Source organism: Triturus cristatus, chromosome 5_2, assembly GCF_964204655.1.
Source record: "Triturus cristatus chromosome 5_2, aTriCri1.1, whole genome shotgun sequence".
In the NCBI taxonomy this organism is placed as follows: domain Eukaryota; kingdom Metazoa; phylum Chordata; class Amphibia; order Caudata; family Salamandridae; genus Triturus; species Triturus cristatus.
In genome coordinates this window covers 772787926-772806836 of record NC_140588.1, presented here as the reverse complement: position 1 = coordinate 772806836, position 18911 = coordinate 772787926, and the positions used below count along the sequence as shown (strand labels likewise).

Here is an 18911-nt window from a genome sequence, read left to right as displayed (position 1 = left end):
GCACTAGACTGTACTGTACATAGGCCATGAGAGGTCAAAATTGTCTTTCTCCTGTTGCATTACCCTGACCTCAAATATGACATGACAGATTACCTTCTATACACACAGTGGTTTTTAACAAGGCGTTATATGTTGAGGTACCATATGCGTGCTACATGCAGGGCACAGGGCAACCTTATTTTGTTGGACATACAGGGTATTGATGTCAAGGGCTTTAGCCAAGCATTGTATGTAGCACTTGTGAGGCAGTGCAGTTTACAGTTCCCTGCGTAGACTACATTTAGGGGTTATTGGTCACAAACAGCAGAGGCTGAGATGATGTCTGAGGTTATAAGAAGTGTATAGCAAACCATATCAGGTGACAATACTTGCTTTTTAGATTTTGGATACCACTTTAATGTCTGTGCAATTAAGGTTTATTTAATATTTTTGGTTAGAGTTTTTCTTAGCATCGGCAAAAAGGACACACTTTGACTTAGTATCATTTGCAAAAGCACAATTGTCGTAGTTTAAAAAAAAAAAACCCTAAACAGTTTTAAAAGGAGACTGGTCGCTGAAAATTGAAGTCCTTCAGCACGTAATATGTTATACACAAAAAGCTGTTCTTGGCTCCTCCCGAAACATTTTTTATTCGCAAGTCAAAATGTGCATCAAAGGTAGCATCTGCACTTGGGAAATCAGCAGATCCTGATTTGAAAAATGTGGTTCTACCATCTCTCTCCCCACCCCCCAACATGAACGTTGCGCGTATGATATTGGTAAGTATGGTAACTCCGTTGACTTTCCACAGTCCTGTTAGGTAGTGACAGGAATGTAGGTGTTCCCAAATGAGTAACTTTGAAGACCAGATAAGAAATGTGGTAAATGCTCAAAAAGTGTAACGTTGTTGGTGTTCAGAAACTTTTGCTAAGTTTTTCCACTCTCATTACTCTACTTTAGGTAGGCTTTACTGGTGTAGTACATGTGCGAAAATAGTTCCAAATACATCTGTTTGCAGGGTTTTTATGCGAGTAGAGTTTTTAAAGGTCCATCCGGTTTATTGTGTCCAGTAGGTTTTAAACCTCAATGACGTCCTCAAACAAACCAACATTCTAGAGCTCCTCCTGTTGGTTATTGTTAGATGCAGGTCTAGGCAAATCAAACTGTTTCTTTCTCTACACTAATGGCACCTATAATATGGGAAAATATTTTCAAATTGAAGGAAAGCATTGAAAAATATAGCTAGTCTATACAGTGAGCTATATCAAACACGAGTGAACTACAAAGTGGCCCTAAAAACAAAAAAATATACTAGGAACATTGCAAAGCAGAGCCATAGGTCTGATATTTAAAATGGAAAACAAGTACAGGGTTATAACCTGGACCGGTCCCTTCTGACTCAAGCTACTTGTTGCCCGGAACTAAGTCGTATAAACCTCTCCAGACCTTTTGAGATCCTTGAATGTGTCCTTCTTTATTGTGGAGAAGTCTCTTTAAAAAAAGATTAGGTTATCACAGATTACGTTTTTGTGATAAAGGTGTCAGGAAATCGAAAAAACCTTCAGTTGCATTAACTATCCAAAAGTTCCAAATAGTTACTCTTACTGTTATGTCATTTACGTCTTTTTGTAGCCTTCATTTTTAATTTTGAGGACTTGCTTTCCTTCGTATCGGGCTCCACCAGTGTCTTAACCTAAAATTATGGGCCCCCACTGCAGAATGTGATGGGGGCGCCCTGAGCCTCCCATAAATATCTAGACCTTAGGTGATGTTAGGGACACTGGCGCTTGTGTTGTGTCTCTGGGATACACTTGAGTGTGATTGTTTCTCTTGATCAAAGTGAGAATAGAATCAAATGTTTGATTTTGGGTACACGTTCAGTCTGGCTCTATTGTTTTTAAAAGATAATAGAGAGAGTGCAGTAGAACCTGAAGTATTACACAACAGTATCCACTTCTTGCAGTGCCGACTATTTTGCAGCTTGCTGCCAATGCATGTGAGATGATAGTCCAGTCTCAGTGCTGCTTCATCCTTGGCTTCTTTAATCCTTGTCAATCTATGCACCTATTCATTGCCAAAATTGTGTTCGTTGTGAGACACATAACAAGCGTTTTGGTTACTTTCAAATATTCATTTATGGTCCTTGTGCATAATGCAGTACAATGGTGGTGTGTTTAGCATGCAGGTATTTCCAAGTGGCAGAAACAGATTTTTACATTAAATCATTTTGCTTCTTACCACCCTGAGGTTTTGCAGTTGACAGGACCATATGGGCTCAGCTATTCCAAGGTTCCCGGCCCTAAGCCCTATGCTGAGGGACATTTCACTTCTCTATTAGAATGTAATAGCGTCCTGCGTGTTTGTTTATTTTTCTGTTGAATGGGCAGATAAATGTCTAACATTACAGCAGTGGATGGAGGGGAAGGATAGATGACTATACTACGCCCCTTCTGACAAATTTATGACTATGGAGGAGGCGTACCCCACACTTAGCTATAGAGCCCGCAGTTTGATATTACTGGGGTATTCTCTGAATCATTAGAGGGACTGGTAGTCTTTTCAGTTTTCACCTATTTGCATGGTTTTAATGTACACCAGTGCCTTATAGTTGTTTTTACCCTGAAGAAGACGGAGACTTTTGGGCTTATATAGAGGTCGAAACATGTTGGTAAAACAAATTCTAGGTCAGGTGCCTAACAAAGAATGAATGTGTGTCCTAATGTAACGTAACTGGTGCTATGTAAAGCACTCTGATACCTGATTGGATTCGGGTCAAGTTCGCGCTCTATAAAACTCTGCAAAAGAAAAAAATAAATAAAAAATAAATAAAAATAAAATAAATTCTAGGTGAGGTGATTCATTGAATTTCACCTAATGACCAATTTGTTCTTAGTGTTTTTAAACATACCAGTGGTACTCGCCGAATAAAAAATATTTTGGGTATACCTCTAGATACATTTTATATTCACTCCCCCCTCCTGAATCCCCCTTAAAAAACAGGCCCTAGTGTAGTGTCCTGAGTTGAGATTTATAAGAACCCCCAGGGATAGATTAGCTTTACCTGGTTCAGTCGGGCGGGGCGGCATTGCTCCTACCCCGGTGTGAGAGGTAGTCAAATGATGAAGCATGCCTCGATAAGTTGAGGGTGAGACGACCTCTCAAAAATCTTTTGATAACCCACATCCAGGAGTAGTCAGAAAACCGGATAGGACATAGCTGACCCATAAATGCCCTCCAGTTTCTTTTTTGTTTTGCAGATAAATGTCTTTGCCATTGTAATTGACAATCAAATTATAATGCCTAGTCCTGTACTTTTCTTATTTATCTGACAAGAGAGCTGATACCTGTTATGTTATGTTATGTTACATGACCAGTGGCAGAAATGCTTATGTGGCTACATTTGAATAAAAGCTGCTTTCCTTTTTTGCTTCTATGCACTGTCTGCTGGGTGAAATCCCGCTTCATCTCCATTCTCTGCACTCGTACCCAAAAACGATATAGAACAAATATTTGAATGCCATCTTAAAAGCCAGATGACCCAGGTTTGAGCCAAATCTTGGTTGCATGCTTTGTCACTGCCATTACAATGTGAATCTATACCCCTTTCTACATTTCTCGCCTACAGATCTCAAGTGTGAACCATCTTTTATGCTTTCTCATATTAAAATAGATATTTTTGAGGCTTGAACATAGAATTTGCTCTGTACTGTTTTTTTGTTTTGTTATAAGAGTGTTGGCACAACTACATTTGTCCTCAGTGGGCAGCTTTGCAGTGTCTGGTAGATGTGCTCTTAACAGCCAAAAACAGTAGTATTTTGGCTGATTATTTGTACAAATCAATATTTTAAATGTAAACCATATGAGAGTTAGCTATTTCAAATGTACCCTGTTTTGCCAGTTTCAGGGAATATGGCCAGTTTTGTTTTTGGCTGCTTCATGTGTTACAAAATGATAACATAATAAAATGAAAGACACGGTTTTGCCTTAGGGCGAACATCTCATTAAAAAAAAAAAAACACAGATGAACCTACTTGTCTTCACGCTTTATGATCTTCCACAGCTGCTGGCAGCCCATGTTTCCTAATTTCCTTTCCTGTAGTTTATTTGCATCAGAATATAGCAGTCTTTTCTGCATCAAGGCAAACTATCAACTTTGTGATTTTATTTTTTCAGGCCTTGATAAAAGATGGTTCAAAGTGCATGTAAAAAAAGTTCTTTAAAATTGCAACCAACATTGGCATTGCCAAGGGTCCAGACTCAAATGAAAGTACCTCCTCAGTTATTAATGGATTTAAGGCACTCAATAAGTCAATGACTCAATCGTTCTTTATATATCGCAGCAAAAAAGATTGCTAGCTACTGCAAGGTGTTCTGTAAAGTCGAATAATCAAGTCTCGAGTTCTCTCCTGGAATGCTGGAGCAATGAGGCGGTCCTGAGGTGCAGGGGAAGGTTGTTCCAAGCTTTCGCTGCCAGTTGAGAGAGACTGTCCTTTGCTGTTGGCTCAACTGATCCTGGGGGCGCCCGGGAGGGAGGCCGATTGTAGGTGTTTGGTCGGTTGGTGGAAGGCCAGGTGTTTGTGGATGTATGCTGGTCTTTCGTTGTACAGAGCTTTGTATGCATGTGTCAACATCTTGAACTGGCATCTCTTCTAGATTGGGAGCCAATGTAGCTTTTGAGTGGGGTGTTATGCGAGTCTGTCTGAGGAGGCCGAGGATGAGCCTTGCCGCTGGTGTTTTGTACTGTCTGTAGTCTCTTCAGGACACATGCAGTGATTCCTACATAGTGTGTTCCTGTAGTCCACCCTCCTGGTGATGAGGGTCTGTGACGGTCCTTCTGATTTCGACTGGGAGCCAACCAGCAGGCTGATAAGGCTTCATGGATAGCTTGCTGTCCAGGATGCTGCCAAGAGTGCGGGCGTGATCTGTCGGTTTGGGGGTGCGTGTTCCATATGCCACCATGCATCATTTTATGGTGAAGTGGTGTTCCAAAAGATGAGGACTTCTGTTTTGTCTGTGTTCAGCTTGAGGCAGTTGTCCTTCATCCAGATGGCGACGTTCAACATACATTTGTGGAAGTTGCCTGTCGTGGTGGAGGGGTTTTCTGACAGCGAGTGGATGAGCTGGGTGACATCTGTGTAGGAAATGATGCTAAATCTGTGTGATCTGGTCTGACATTTCTTGGTGGCTGTCTCGAATACATAGAGGGAGCGCAGATTTCCTGCTGGGACTTATTCACCACTGCGACAGTTGTGTGTGGAATGGTCATTCATGGATTTTCCTCAGGCAGGCTGTGAAAGTGGCACCAGTTCTCAGCAGTGGAGACTCTCAAAAGTTAGCTGTAATCTGACGTTTGAGTTGTCAGTATTGATGCCTCCAGGTTGAGCCTTATTTGACACTGCAACTGTTACAGCGATAGGGCTGGTTTTGGGCTTTCCACTTTGGCATCACTGGAACTTTCCTGTCGGTGGTGGCAGCACCATATATTTAGGACTGTGGTATTCTGCCAGGTCGACTCTAAAGGACGCTGTCTGGTAAGTCTTTGTTACTACTTCACAGATATTCTACAAAGAGACCCTGAAACCCCTTCTCGGCAGGGCCCCATAAGCTGGCCAACTTCCTCTTTAGTCTGAACACTGGGAGTACACTGGGCTTCTCCTTCCCAGACAGTCACCGCCTGTAAAATCCTGGCACAAATCCTTCCCTCTCAGAAGACACGCTTCTAGTTTTCTTCAGGCAGTTGTGCTGCTCCTCCCGCAGAAACTGATGAATTCATAATTATGTCCTCCCACCTCTGGAAGACTAGCTTTCTGGCAGACACCTGCCCTGCTTACACAGCAGCTCATAAAGTACTCTGTAGAGCACTCCTTTCCTTGGTCAACAAGTACTTGGACCTGGAACAAAGTGTGCTGGTTTGAATCTCACTTTTATACACATTTTCCAGACATGGAAGGTAGATTCACTTTGTCAAACCTAAGAACCAATCTAGGTTGGTTGCCTGCTCAGGCTGCTACCCAAAAACCGCCTTTGTGTAAAGTGGTGTTTTTTACTGCAGGTAACAAAGGGGCTGTTTCCTAGAGGGAATGCCTACAATATCTTTCTGCACCTGGCTGTCCTCATTCTTTCTGAAGCAGCAATATGGCACAGATAACAGGGCAAATATTTCCTGGAAACTACTAACCTTGGACTAAAGTACCTGCAGTGCCGCCCTTCACCTATACCATCTACCAAATGGCAGTGCTCAGGAAGAACTTAATCAACAGCCCCTTGCTAACAAAGTCTTCATGGAATTTCTAAAGATACCCCTGTCTCTGTCCTCTTGATATTAGTGCCTGGGTTTCCACCCTTCAGCCCTTAGAATGCAAGCAGAACGCCATCACGATCTGGGGAAGCTATCTTCGCCTCCTTCTTGTGCTATGCTAAATCAAGGGAATTCCAAATGTGTTCCACTAGCTTCAGTATTCAGACTCGCACATATGGAGTCCTACTACCACACATGTATTTCAGGCTTACTGCACATGTACATATACTCGACTTATACGTGTAATGTCAGCGTAAGATTTTGGGTCTCTCATAGCAGCAGAACTTTATATGAGTGGCCAGTAGGCCACACTCTCACTGGCACAGCTAGATAAGTCTGTTCAAACTGTATATCACAAAACGTGGTATGCTATCACCACTACCTAACTGTGTTGCAGGTTTTCTGCGGAGTCACAGAACTATGCTTGGATCATAGGACCTTAGTAGGCAGGGACTGAGTCATCCTACCACCTTAGTACCCATGAGCCCATGACTGACTAGCTATAGTGCCTCACTTGCCCTCCTACTCACTCACAGAGGAACCAGTGATTCGACACCCCAGAACACTCCCGACCCTCTCAGGAATCGCGGGTACAGGACACATCAACTATCGAGTTCTAATATGCACTATACGTGCCACATCAAGTTGGAAAATTCCAAAGACAAATACGGTTAGCATAGCAAGTAGTCTGTAAATCGTGAATGGAGATGTCATTATATACGACAGTGTAACCTAACCTCTCTCAACTTCTACAGACGCAAAATGATTATGTATCAGAAGCTCTCTAGGTGTAAGGAGCAGGCCCCGTACCCTAGTATACACAGATGAAAATTCTACATCTCAGGTGCTGTCATGATCTTTTCCCGGAAAAGGCCCCTCTCCAAGTATGTGTTACCTATCTGTGCATACCTATATGACAAAAGTATGTGTACCTAAACAACAACTGCATTTGCGTGCTTTGTCTAGGTGCTAGGGCCTGAGCAGAACAGAATAACGAGTGGCATTGTTCGACCTTTTCTATATGTTCAGACTAAATCCCATGAAGAATAGAACACAAAACAACAGCGTTTTCTGTGTGAAAGTACTGTGTGTCACAACGTCAAACGTGTCTGAAGGGGAACGTGCACAAAGCAGAGGGCAGTCTGCAACTTGCTCATGCTAACAAAGGGAAAAGAACAATGTGAGTAGTATAGAGTGATACCTTTCATCACCATTCATTTTTTGACAGGTGCCACACCCCCACCGGAAGTGACATAGGAGCCAGAAGTCCTGCCCCGGAAGTCCCCCCAGGCTCCCCGGAAGTCCCGGCCCTGAAGTCCCACCCTGGAAGTGGGGCAGGTGCCACGCCCCGTGCCTGCCCTGGAAGTAGGGCATGTGTAGGGTGTGTGTGTGCCCTCTACCTAGGAAATGAAGGCTGTGTAGGTGGGTCATAGGTGGAGAGTGGGGGTCAGAGGCGCCTAGAGCTAGGTCTAGGCCACTCCAGTAGGGCCTACTAGGGGTGTTTAGGGTTATGGGATGCGTAAGCAGAGACTTACCTGTGTGTGCCATGTTTGTTGGGCAAGCAGGGACATGTCTGGTCATGTTCAGCGGATTGTTGCGGCTGTAGGCTGGTCTTGCTTCAGCAGTGGCGAGGTGCGTCTGTGGAATGGGAGCCCTAGAGTGGTGCTGGGGTCTTTTTGGAGGTAGACCAGGCCCCCTAAGAGGTGTGCCTAATGCATATGGAGTTCCTATGTGGTAGACCATGCTGCAGTTCCTAGCCACAGCCAACCAAGGGCGGTAATCCCAATGCCCCCACAAGAGGCGGGAAGCTAGACTGCGAGTTTGCTGGGGCAGTAATTTTGCCACCTAATTTTAAATTCTCTGTTGTAAAAATGACACTAGTTCTGAAAAAAAAAAACATGTTAAGTCACACCGTGAGCCTGGTAACATGCCTATGCATAGTTCTTAACAGGGTAAAGTGTGATGCCGCAACCCTAGACTGCAACATTTTGCACCGTCTGATTCTAAAATTCTCTGATGTAAAATGATACTAGCTATGAAAATAAAATAAATAAATAAGATTAATGTTATGAAACTGTGGCTTCTTTCTACGTGGGAGTGAGGTGTCAGGGTTGATAAACATGGCAATCTTGTGAAGCATGCGCCAAGGGCCTGGTAACATGGCCATACATAGTTTTGTAAAAGGGTAAAGTGTGCTGCCACTACCCAAGACTGTAAGTTTGCTGGTGCAACATTTTTTACCGCCTAATTTTAAAGTCTCTGATGTACAGTGATATTGGTTATGAATAAATAAGACATGTGTTATGCAACTGTGGCTTCTTTCTACGTGGGAGTGATGTGTCAAGGCTGGTAAACATGCCGGCGTTGTAAAGCGCTCTGAGGGCCTGGTAATATGTAGAGTCATAGTTTTGTAACCGGGTAAAGTGTGCTGCTGCAGCCCCAGAAAGGGCGGGATGAACCAGGGCTCTATAAGAGGCGTCAAACTAAAATTCAAGTAAAAGAGTGCTAAGACACATCAATGCTGCTACATGGGGAACAGGTGTTAGGGACTGATAAGCATGGCCGTCTTGTAAAAGAGTGGCGCCGAATATGCACATGGTGCTCTTAGGCGGGGTAGTGCGTGAGAGCTTCGGTGAAAGTATAACATTTTTAAGGCGCTCTTTTTACACCTTGGGAGGGTGCAGAGAAAAAATTGAAGTGCAACACGTAGGTTCTTTCTCCATGAGTTTCCCTCCTGTCTAGGACACGACGAGGCTTCTACGTGGGGAGCAAGGTGTCAGGGACTGATGAGCATGGCAGTCTTGTAAAGAGTGGCGCCCAGGGTCTGGTAATATGCACAGTCATGTTACAAAGTTAACATGGCACAGAGGGGTAACGGCCACACTGATGAAACATGCTCTATACTTAATGTAAGTAGCTATGGAATTGTTTTTTAATTCATAAGGCAGTTCTGGTATTTGTTAAAAACTTTAGACAAGGAATAACTGTAAAAATAAGCACGCATATAGGTATTATTGTAGTACTATGTCATAGAGACCTAACAGTTTTAAGAGGGTAAAAATTACAAAATAAAACAATGCCTTTCATACACATACCTTAAGTGTTGGTGGTCTTCAGGAAATGTAGGAGATGATAGGATAGGATAGGATATATGCTTGTAGAGCGCTCGTATGCCGTGGTGTCTTGGCGCTAAATAATAATGAGGCTTACCTTTAAAGCATGGCGGGTTTGCATTTAATGTGAATAAAGGTGATGTTTTTGATACTAAACAGGGGTGAGTATAATAATACCAGTGTGTGCACAACACAAGATGATGCCAAAGTCGTTTATAATAATACCAGTGTGCGGGCTATACAGAATGATATCAGCCTCGGGCATAATAACTCCAGTGTGTGAGCAATATAGGATATTACTAACCTCAGGTATAATAATACCAATGTGTGTGCAATTCAGAATGATACGAACCTCGGATTGCCATTATACCATGGTATGCACAATACAGGATAGTGTCAGCCTCTGGACACGTTGTACACAAGCCAATACTGAACAGTGCCAATCTGGGATACAAAACTTCAAGGCTGCTCATGCACAGAACAGCGCCGGCCTTTGAGTCCAATGTAACCTGGTTGTTCACAATACATATGGGATACAATACCTTGTACCGTACATTATATGGAAATTGCAAGTCACAGAGAAGTTCCGTGACCTTATGGAGGGAGGTATTTTATTCCTTATAATACGTGGTCACTCTATCGCCCTGCTTACAAACTGCTGATGCTTATGTGCAGTGCAAGAGTTGGGGTAGAGGAGGAGGCAGCTAGACATTTCGGTGCAAACAATCCATCTCGCCTCTAGGCTGTGCAGGAGGTAGTGCGAGAGGCTGTGCTGGAGGTAGTCCGAGAGTGAGAAGGGGTATCAGAGCACTTCCTTCTGGGAAGCTTATGGACAGTTTGTTAGCAATGCCTGTCAGGGTTCAACACTCTGTTGTAATGACAGTGCGGATGTGCTTTTTACTGCAGTGGGGTTTACCAATGCAAAACTGGTTTGGGATCAGAGAGGGGCGGTAGTAGGTATAGTTGCTGATACCTTATTTTTTAACAATCTTTATCCAAGCAGGTCCACCTCACTCAAAGTCAAGTTCTCTACCGATTCCACATTTAATTAACCAGGCTGCTTGCTCATGCCACAATTTCTCCCTGCAAAAGGAATTCCTGACCTGGCTAGAAGGGCCCTTCGAATTTTCATTTAAATAGAGCTGTGGAGACTGCTGTCCCTTCTTTACAGTTAATAACATGTAAGACTAACAACCTACATTAAACTGCTGCCACCAACCAAAGGTTTTAATATCCGAGCTAAAAAGATTACCTCCCAGAGAGGTGAGATGTAACATATACTGCATGTCATCAGAGTTTGAAAGAACCTGCTGAGGCTGCACATTTACCCATTGCGAGGGTCACTGAAATTATGCGGCAAAGCAGGACCATATTATGTGACATGGTCGACTAAATGATGAGATACGGAAAGGCAAATTATGCTGAATAACGTTCCGTGTTTCGTGGCAATATTGTTTCACTATTTTGTCACTTTAACAAAAATTAATACTGATTAGAACTCTTTCTCACTAGTACCAACAGCACAGATGCGGCCTTTGGAAGCGTTATAAGATGATTTTTTTTGTAACCAAGGTTTTTTTTTTTTATAAATGCTTTTTCTATACAGCAGATGGTTTAAGTGGCAAGTGCACTGTATCCATAATTATGGTGAAAATGCTGAAGCCGCAAAGTCAAATAATTCATTAATTTTATTGTGCACTCCAGGACTGTACCGACTCCCTCCTGAAAGTTGCACCAAACAGGATGTGCTCCTGAGCCACAGGCCTAGACCGCGCATAATAGGTTAAAATATTAACATTGGTGGCCCGAAGTGTTTCTTAGGAGCCTGGTGCCAGTGGTCCAGAGTGCCAGGGTAGATGAATACACAGTTGCCTGGCTTTCATTCCACACCCTGCGTCTTTCTTCCAAAACCATACAATTCCTATCTGTCTCACTCATGCACGTTCCTTTTCATGCGTCACTTGTATGCAATCCTGCGTGTCATTAGTTTATTGAATAAAGTGCCTTACATAGTACAAATTCAGAAACATCACTTTGACTAGAATTATTTCACCGCTAAATGTGCTCTAAAATAATATTTGTCTTGGATTTTGACAATAATCAGACCAGCATTTGATGCTTTTAGTGAAGCCATGCAGTATCCCTGATATTCTAGAATATGTCAGGTAGAGTAACTTTGTGGATGAACCATTGATTTTTGTGTGAAGTATAGACCAAGATTTTATTTGAAAAACGTTATTATTATTTTCTATTTGCGATAACATTCAACTACAACCACCCCTATGTCGACCCTGGTATGCGCACATTTCCAATCGACATACATGCTCTTTGAGTTCAGACATAAATAACAAGCAGGCATATTCTGTCATGTATAGCCAGAAGGTGGACGGTAATGTACATTGTCCCACATGAATGTTCAACCTCGTAGGGATGCCGGGTTCGGGCACACAGATAGCCCAAGCCTTTACTGACCATCCCTGGTAGGTCCGTCATTGCCCCCGATGTCTCTCCATGGGCCCCAGACTTTCTCAAGTTTATGAGGGCACCCATGTGCGTGGTATACAGTTTTCTCAGCCAGCATGCATCAGTCCATATTCCACATCCATTGCTCTACCAGTGGTGACGCTGCTCTATCCCAATGTCGGACTACATATCTGCGGGCCACCGTCAATGCAACATTACTAAGCAGCAGGATCTATTTTGGTAGCATCTGCTCTCTCCCAAGTTCCCAAGCAAATTACCCAGGCCTTCGGGATCAGTTTGGTGTCCAAGAATTTTGAGAGATGGTGCTTAATGCCCGAACTGAACTTCTGCAGGTATGGACATGACTATATATCGACTAATATTCATAGCCCTGGTTTTTGTTCAGTGCAAAAGATAGACCAGTTGTACTCCTGCAGCTGAGAAACTAAATAAAGTGCATTAACGAGCAACCACAAGCACTCCTATGTCCAATCTTTCCATATTTCTCCATGTTTTAAAGGACACAGAAGCGGAGAGAACCCAGTTAGTAAATTCTCAATGTGCAGAGTCAAAATACAAGTAGTCTAGTCACAGGGAACATGCCGGGGACCACAACAAAAGTGGTGAAATTCCTCACACTGCACATCACATTATTCCATTTTTACCAGAAACAGTTAATGTACACTCCCAGTTCCTAGTTGCTGTAAGATCAGTGCCTTGCCTGAAGGACAAAAAACTTGATATTTCTCAAAAATGTGCATCTTGGACATTGTGATGCTTTTCGATCAATTCAGGCGACTGCTGACAAAATGGTGAATCATGTTGGTGGTGCAAAATAATGGCCCAAGGAGGTAACAGAGGATTGTGTAAATTAATTCTCTATGTTATGGCAGAAACATTATCTTTGCCAAGTGTATGTTGAACCACTTAATCTCCTTGCTGCTGGCGATTAACAATCTCCCTGGGAAATCAGGCCCACCTCAGAGCTTCAGTACCTTTACTCCCTGAAGCATGGAACAATAGGACTTTTTGAATATTTATGTTAATTTTCAGTCTGTGTAAACCTGATCCCAGTTACCGTTGGGGATCGGTACCATGAAAGGACATTTAATTAATGTTTGCAGCCCGGCCTCTTAAATATATTCAAGGCACAACTCTGATTTTTACTCAAAGGTAACTATTTTGATTGTAAAAAAGGATCGCTAGTCAATTAACTGTCTCATGTTTATCTGATGTGGGTTTTAATTGCCCAAACCAAGATTGTCTAGCACCCCTGCAGAGATGGTTTGTCACTTGAAAGAATATTGCATTCGGTTATTTATTAAAAATGAATACTTCAAAAATATACAAATTGACACTTGGCAGAAGAAAACATTGGGATTCCCGACATGTTTTGGCTTCAAATGTATACAACTTGTCAGCTGGTATAACTTGGTGCTACTATTATTGTACTGGAATCACACCTTAATCTTTATGGCAAGAACCCATCTGGTGATGCTGCCCTGAAGAAGGTTTAATCATAATACGGGAGTCATCTGGGAGACTTGCCTAGTACAGATCTTGCTGGTTAGAACCCAGCTTCTCTGTGGTCCCCGGATATGGATTCTTCTCTTATGCCTGTGAACAAAGATTAGAACCTGCTAGTCAAAAATGATGCTTAGCTGACCCAAGATGAGCAAGTGTCAAATATATTTAGTGCTGACATTGATTTTTTTCACCGAAAGTGAAAACCTGAGTTTTTAAAGTCTCCTTCAACAAAATTAGGTTATCCTGGCGACAGTGATGTCAAGGGTAGGTTTTTCTAACAGCATTTCTTTGCGAAGTCCTAAATTTCTACTCAACAAGTTACAAAGACTTTAAATGGCATCAGCAGGTATACATATGTGTTTGAGAAGGAACGACCCTGTGTCTCCTGCCCTGTGTAGAATGCACTCGCTGTCCATAAAAGTTAAAAAAGATTTGAAGACTGCATCCATGATTCAATGACTTTTAATTTTTAAGACCTTTTCTTCTTATTCTCAGCTTCCTCATCAGACTCAGGTCAGCTGGTAGAAAAAAACTCTAGTTATGCCTTGATACTGAGATTATGCCTTTCGGTGGTGGCCACCTCCGTATGGAAGTCACCCCTCATCAAATGAGGGCTCTAAAAGATCACTTGTCCTTTAGACTCAAATTAAATTTTTTATTTGTACAGCATATGATGTCTGCATCTATACCATTTAGTTGGAATTGTGCCTCTCGTGCCAAGAGGCCACAATGGTGGCAACCACAGCTCTATAGTAAAATCTTTCCCCTAACATTCTTTATGGGGAAGAGACCTCAAGCCCCACCGCAATTGACTCTAAGATACATATTGATAATCCGCCCTAGAGTTACAAAAGAGTACCCCAATCAAAGCCTCTTGTTTTGAACCAAGTAATCCGCCCTGCGTTGGTATGTGAATATTACATTACACGGCCACTAATACTGTCTCTAAACGTTGATAGATAGCTATTGATTCACTGTTCATGCCACTATTAACTGCTATCTAGAACTGCTTCCACAGTGGTATGAGTTATCTTGATATTGGGTAGAGTACGCACGGCTACTGTACTTTGAAAGCGATCCGAAGTGCATAACTAGCAAGGCAGCTTGAGATGGCTAGATTGGGAGCAGATTAACGTCAATGTCTTGTGGTGCATGGTATCTTGGACACTTATCAGTGACTGAGGAGTTGCATTCCTCTGTTCACTTGCCTTAAAAACCTGCTTCAACGACAGCTGAAAACATTGCAGCACAATAAACCTTTCTGATTGCCAAGTGTTCCTTTCAGTGTTCTTGGATCCTGAAATCACGATTCAAAGGCTGATATTTGGAGCTGTTGAGTTTCCATGGCCCACAGCCTTTCCTCTTAAAGGGAGCCACTCCTGATAGGAATGTAGTGTTAATTCTGCATGTCGCCACAGTTAGAAGCATAAAACCTGCCCTTGAGTGCGGGTTTAGGAAAGACAAGAGGAAATGCCTGGAGGCACTCAACAATTGGAATGAGATATTTAGACTTTTCTAAAGATGATGGTGAGATGTCCTAATACAGTGTTATTTTAGAGCATTGTTGCTTAGCACAATAACATTGTCTGATTGAAAGATTTATTTTAACAAACCAAATATGGATTTTAAAGAGCATCTATAAGAGGGAACGAGTTATGTTTGAGTACTTCCGGGCCTTGTTTTATTGGATTTAAGGAAACAATGAAAACCATAATTGCTGAAAAGTAATCCATCAGCAACTGAGCCTTTGTTAGCTACTGAATGAGGACCGCGCCTGCATGGCCGGCTAGATGTGGAACATGGGAAGAGTAGCTGTTAGCCGCCACTTTTGTTTCCTAATGGCTCGGAAGTTATGGAGCCTGTCTAAAATGTGGGGGCATATAACACCAGCATTCCTTACGTCTACACATTATCTGACAGCATTTGACACCAGATAACCTACATACTTAGCAAAGCAGCGAAAGGGTCCAAAAAAGTCAACTTTCAGGAGGGAGTCGGTACAGTCCTGGAGTGCACAATAAAATTAATGAATCACTTCACTTAAGCGCCGGGCCAGATGAATTATTTGATTTTGCGGCCTTTCACCATAATTATGGAAACAGTGCACTTGCCACTTAAACCATCCGCTGTATAAAAAAAATAAAAAAACCTTTGTTACAAAAAAAACAATTCCTCTTATAGCGCTTCCAAAGGCAGCATCTGTGCTGTTGGTACTAGTGAGGAAGAGTTCTAATCAGTATTAATTTTTGTTAAAGTGACAAAATAGTGAAATAATTTTGCCACGAAATACGGCACGTTATTCTGCATAATTTGCCTTTCTGTATCTCATCATTTAGTCGACCATGTAACATAATGTGGTCCTGCTTTGCCGTATAATTTCAGTGACCCTGGCAATGGGTAAATGTGCAGCCTCAGCAGGTTCTTTCAAACTCGGATGGCATGCGGTATATGTTACATCTCACCTCTCTGGGAGGTAATCTTTTTAGCTCGGATATTAAAACCTTTGGTTGGTGGCAGCAGTTTAATGTAGGTTGTTAGTCTTACATGTTATTAACTGTAAAGAATGGACAGCAGTCTCCACAGCTCTATTTAAATGAAAATCTGAAGGGCCCTTCTACCCAGGTCAGGAATTCCTTTTGCAGGGAGAAATTGTGGCATGGAGGAGCAAGCAGCCTGGTTAATTAAATGTGGAATCTGTAGAGAACTTGACTTTGAGTGAGGTGGACCTGCTTGGATAAAGATTGTTTAAAAATAAGGTATCAGCGACCATACCTAGTACCACCCCCTCTCTGATCCCAAACCCATTTTGCATTGGTAAACGCCACTGCAGTAAAAAGCACATCCGCGCAGTCATTACAACAGAGTGTTGAACCCTGACAGGCATTGCTAACAAACTGTCCATAAGCCTCCCAGAAGGAAGTGCTCTGATACCCCTTCTCACTCTCGCACTACCTCCTGCACAGCCTAAAGGCGAGAAGGATTGTTTGCAACGAAATGTCTAGCTGCCTCCTCCTCTAACCCAAGTCTTGCACTGCACATAAGCATCAGCAGTTTGTAAGTAGGGTGACCACGTATTATAAGGAATAAAATACCTCCCTCCATAAGGTCACAGAACTTCTCTGTGACTTGCAATTTCCATACAATGTACGGCACATGTTATTGTATCCCATATGTATTGTGAACAACCAGGTTACATTGGACTCAAAGGCCGGCGCTGTTCTGTGCATGAGCAGCCTTGAGGTTTTGTATCCCAGGCTGGCACTGTTCAGTATTGGCTTGTGTACAACATGTCCAGAGGCTGACACTATCCTGTATTGTGCATACCATGGTATAATGGCAATCCGAGGTCCATGTCATTCTGAATTGCACACACATTGGTATTATTATACCTGAGGTTAGTAATATCCTATATTGCTCACACACTGGAGTTATTATGCCCGAGGCTGATATCATTCTGTATAGCCCGCACACTGGTATTATTATAAACGACTTTGGCATCATCCTGTGTTGCGCACACACTGGTATTATTATACTCACCCCTGTGTAGCATCAAAAACATCACCTTTATTCACATTAAATGCAAACCCGCCATGCTTTAAACGTAAGTCTCAATGCCGTACCATTATTCACATTAAAAGCATTCAAGCATACTTTAAATACACCCTTAAAACTGTAAAACGATAACATTGTGCCACCCTTAGTTATTTACCTGCAGCAAAACACAGCATGCAGCACCATTTTGTGCCTTGTTATTTTGTGCCAATCTTTTTTCTCCTTAAGGTCCTAAAACATAAAAATAGATGATTTGTGGCTGTTTCTGCAACTGCTAGTGTAAAGAGTTGGGCTTGGAGTGGCCTCTTTATACTTGGGTCAGGAGGGCATTTGCTAATTCTGCATAGGCCATACTCTGGTGAGGGGTGGGCACAGAAATAGGTGTTGAGGGTTTGGTTTAACTTAGCCTCACCTGCTAAGTGCTTGCCATACTTATCTGACTGTTAAAAGGGTTTCCTGCGTTAAGAAAATTCTGCTTTACAGTTTTTAGAGGCACTACTCTAATATGGAATACACCCTCATTGCTTCAGTCTAGTCATATGTTACATGTAATAGCCTAGGGCGTACTGGACACTTATCTGACCTTTGCACAGGTTTTCTGCGTCAAGCCTACTATAACTGACAGTTTTTTTTACGTGTCTTGCTCTAAAATGGGATACACCCTTCTTGCTCCATTCTGGTCATTTGATGCATGAAAACCCCTTGGGTTTGCTGGTCACACTTATCTGCTCTTTACAAAAGTTTCCCTCCACAATACCTCTACGACTGACAGTTTTGTTTAGAGCCCGTGGTCTAAGGAGGGACACACTCGGGCTATTCCACGCTGTCCAGGGGCTGCTTGAAGATTTCCTCCTTTTTTTTTAAACGACCATTTCACCAACCCTCTGAGGGCTGGGGGCTTGGGCTGGTTGCTTATTCTCAACTCCATTTTATGCGAACGCCACCCTTCTGTCACATCTCCGCGGACCTGTTTTTTAAACATGCCCATGCATGCCCTCTAAGGCTCAGACACTTTTGCACACACACCGCTAGGGCCTCAATTTTACACAACCCTAAAAGACTTGGTTCTAGGAACCTAACACTGATCTCTAAATGCTCGAACATGCTCTCACAGCACGCATGACACATCCCACACAACCCTTGGTTCCAGGGAGGGCTCTCACACACCCAGCTACATCATTTTTGTCATTGTCGTTGTCATTTCCGGGGCCTGGGACCTGTCACTTTTAAAGTGGGCTTTGGAGAGCGCAGAGCAGCAGCAAGTGCACATACCACAACTGACCCCTTGTAATGGAGCAGACGCAGGAGTTTGGGGAGCCCTACCATCTCCTATATTTCCTGAAGACCACCAACACTTAAGGTATGTGTATAAAAGACATTGTTTTATTTTGTAATTTTTACCTTAAAACTGTTAGGTCTCTATGACATAGTACTACAATAATACCTATATGCATGCTCATTTTTACAGTTATTCCTTGTCTAACCTTTTTAACACATACCAGAACTGCTTTGTGAATTAAAAATAAATTCCATAGCTACTTACATTAAGTATAAAGTTTGTTTCATCAGTGTGGCTGTTACCCCTCTGTGCCATGTTAGCTCTGTAACATGACTGTGCATATTACCAGACCCTGGGCGCCACTCTTTACAAGCCTGCCATGCTCATCAGTCCCTGACACCTTGCTCCCCACATAGAAGCCTCGTCGTGTCCTAGACAGGAGGGAAACTCATGGAGAAAGAACCTACGTGTTGCACTTCAATTTTGTCTCTGCACCCTCCCAAGGTGTAAAAAGAGCACCTTAAAAATGTTATACTTTCACCGACGCTCTCACGCACTACCCCGCCTAAGAGCACCACGTGCGTATTCGGCGCCACTCTTTTACGAGATGGCCATGCTTATCAGTCCCTGACAACCTGTTCCCCATGTAGAAGCATTGATGTGTCTTAGCACTCTTTTACTTGCATTTTAGTGTGACTCC

General features: G+C 42.7%; 1 protein-coding gene across 5 annotated transcripts in view; it reads left to right on the top strand.

Annotated features, from left to right (window-relative positions):
- KLHL13 (kelch like family member 13) overlaps positions 1 to 18911 on the top strand; it is a 448657-nt gene that overhangs the window by 208586 nt on the left and 221160 nt on the right. The window contains exon 1 of one of the 5 annotated variants that reach the window (XM_085607882.1): positions 18278 to 18292. The exons of the other annotated variants lie outside the window; for them this stretch is intronic. The gene's annotated coding sequence lies outside the window, so the exon portion shown is untranslated. Of the gene's footprint in view, positions 1 to 18277; positions 18293 to 18911 lie in introns of those variants that run through there. 5 annotated transcript variants of the gene reach the window in all.